Here is a 3,632-nt window from a genome sequence, read left to right as displayed (position 1 = left end):
TCCAAGTCATCTGATCATTTGTTGCTCTGAGTCACAGCCTTGATTTCTGAACTGATCATAACCATCTGAGGGAATATGTAACCACCAATTTGACCCACGGGTTTCGAAATAAACGGAAGACAGATACATCATCATCACCATCTGACAATCTCTGAGCAGACATTCACAATCATCTGAATCGGCCCGGGGAATCCTGAAATAAACGGATCCCCATTGATAAATATCTCGGCCCGGGGAATCCTGAAATAAACGGATCCCCACTGATAAATCACGGACAGCACTCCGGCGTCACGGCAATAAATGACCATAAATCCGACTTATAAATATGTCTCTGACTCACTGATCAAAAAGTCACCATCTGAATGCATCTGAACATGCATCTGAAAGAATCACCCTCCCCTCACAGGTAAATTCTAAACAGGTCATCCTAAGGCGGACAATAGTCTCGACAATCGGGCAGAGATACTCAATGGGTTTGCCCTTTCGGGTGTGCCATTGCAGCTCTCCTGAGATCGTCTCAACCAAAGATCCGGGAAATGATCGGTCACCAGAGTCAATAGCTCAGAAGACGTAACTAAACCAAAGTGGATACTCCACAGAGGAAAGCACTATCAAATGAACCTCGTCTGGCTTGTGGTATGTCACGTTGCAACAATATGCTGATCCAGCAAATGAGGAACATGAGACCACACTAATCCTAGGTGTATACTCGGGCCTGGGTTTTAGCCCCACTCAGAACACCCACCCCACACAGAGGAACCACCTGCACAGAGGACGGCAACAACATGATAGTATGATGCATGCAAACATTAATGCAAATATATACACAGGTTAGAATAATAAATGCAATAAATCACACATCACAAGCAACCTAAACTAATCCTAGAACGCTAGGAAGGACTCGCCTAGGGACGATGGACCAGCATAGGTCTACATCGGTGTTTCCCCAGCAGAGTCGCCAGCTGTCGCATCCTGCGAAAAATCAACCGGCGAGACTCAAAATAAAAAGAAATAAAACACACAGAGCCGCCACTAAACGTTATTTATCCCAAGATAGGGAAAGGAAACGCTCAGAGAAACCTGGAAAGACATGGTCTCGCGACCAGAGAGAAAAGGTTCGGGAGTCGGTTACGCGAGGGGAAGGTATTAGCACCCCTCACGTCCGTCGTACTCGACGGGATCCACGTCCTAGAATAAAGAAAAGGTTGCTAAACATCACACACACACACACGGGGAACGCAGGTGGGGTTAGGAGAAACGGGCTCGATAAGGTATCGCACCTTATGCCTACATATCTTGTCTGGAACAAGAATCAGAGCCACTGTAGTTCGGCTTACGCACGCCAAACAACACAAAACATACAAACAAGCAAGGGTGGCAAACATGGAGCCCGACAACCACTGGATGGAATTACGTCGGCATCCGAACCAAAACACACTCACAAGGGCAAACCTGGAGCCCGACAGCCAATCCTGGGCTTATGTCAGCATCCGAACCCAAAACAATCAATAACATACAACAAACATACAAACAAACACACGCAAAAAAGAAAAAGGCGCCCGGAGAGGTCTCGCACGACCCCCTGCCTACATACCTCGTCTGGAACGAGGATCAGGGCGATGTAGTTCCCCTGAAAGGGACTAACTTGCTAACCAGAAACCGGGGAAAGATACACGACTAGGGAGCTGAGACTCGAGCCTAATGTTGTCATGCACCGTTAACCCTAAGTTTGGTTTTCTATCCTACTTGCATAAGCAAACTAACCTAACCAGGAAAGAAGCTAGCACACAAGCATACAATCATATATCATCGAATGAGAACAGGTATCTCAAACAAGCATGTCAATCAGATATCCACATAACACGCACTATAGCCAAACAAGGGGGCTCAATCAATCAGGTTTGACTGCCTAAGCAATCGTCTGTACAGGCTGTGTTTGCTCTTAACCTTGCCATTACGAGGCTAAGGTGAAGCAGATGAAAGGATGAAGTGAGGATCAGACCTCACAGCTCTTATCCCTAACCAGGGAGAGCTGACAAATGAGCATGGGTCCAGAATAGGGGAACCCTTCTATACTCGATGACTCAGACACAATGTGCACTGCACAGGATCTTGGGCTTTTGATCTCAATGCTACAACCATGTAATGGGAGCAAGGAGAAGACTCAACTGAATAGTGGGGGGTAGGCTGCATACCCCTACCTTCCACCAATTGCCTTATTTAAAGGACTTTCACCTGCTTGGGCTTAAAAATAAACAACCACAATCATTGCCTCTTAAGGAGGACTTCAGACATTTATTTGCCCGGCCCGGTAACAGCCGGGTCTCCAGACTACATGAAGTTTAGAGAATTATACCTCTATGCAAGTTGCTTAAGCAAAGCAAAGCAAAGCAATAGTTCACAAGGAACTGAGCAACTAAAGTACCTGGAAACAATCAAACTCAGTCAGTACTCAATCAGACAAACTGTAAACAATAAACAGTTAACCAGCTTAAACAAACTATGCACAACACAAGGCAAACTCAAGGCTTAAGCCCAAGCTTCAACACCTACAAAACAATGCTATGTTAGTGTACAAACATCAACAACATCAATCAAAATTGATTTGGACCATTATCCATGTGCATTGCTTTTTGATCCTGAAAAATCAAGCAAATATTAGCAACTAGACCACTAGGCCAAGCCTAGGGTCCAAAAGCAAGAAAAAATCTAAAACAGCAAGGTATTCATCAACCAACATCAAATTAACATCAAACAAGAGCAAACATCATTGGTCTCATGTTTATATCATCCACCATATCCAATTCATGCACAAAACAAACCATATTAGGTTAAATGAACCACCAAGCATACCAACAGAAGTATTGCATTCAAATCCACATCAAAACAAATCTAAAAATTATCAAATAAATTACACCTAAACAGGGGATCCTCAAGGTCTACCATGTCAAATTTGAGCTCAATTGGGCAAATAGAACCATGTCAATGAAAATCAACAAAAACAGTCACAATTTCATGCTTCAAACCACATCATCAATGCATACATCCACATCAAAAATTCATATCTCATTGAAAACAAAAAAGAAATGGATGAGACCAAAACAGGGAGGTCCTAACATGTGTCTAGTTCATGCATATCAAATTTCATGGCCATACAATACAACATGAGCATTTCTCAATCATTCTACCAACCTAGGTCACATGGACTTGCAAATTCAATCACCAGAAATGAAAAATCATGATCAATTAGAAAAGGCAGTGAAAAATTCTACAAAAATTCACCAAGCATCCTAACATGTCAACAATTCACCATGCAAAATTTCATTCAATTCTAACATGTATAGGTCAATCAATTAAATTCCACAAGTTGACATCAAGAGGTGTGACACAAATTGTCACACCTATGTTCCAAAAAATCATAACTCAAAGGCCAGGTATCAAAAATCCACAAAATTTACATATAAATGAACCTCAATGAATCAAGAATCACCACAAAAATTTCCACAAATTTATTTTATGATATGGACATTTCACAAGTCAATTGGCAAAACATAGCAAAAATGAACATACATTAGAAAACCCTAGGTCAACTAAAATATTTGCCATGCACAACTTTGACCAATAGGTCAAAA

The sequence above is a fragment of the Lathyrus oleraceus genome, chromosome 7 (genome assembly GCF_024323335.1).
Source record: "Lathyrus oleraceus cultivar Zhongwan6 chromosome 7, CAAS_Psat_ZW6_1.0, whole genome shotgun sequence".
NCBI lineage: Eukaryota > Viridiplantae > Streptophyta > Magnoliopsida > Fabales > Fabaceae > Lathyrus > Lathyrus oleraceus.
This window is presented reverse-complemented; position numbering follows the sequence as displayed.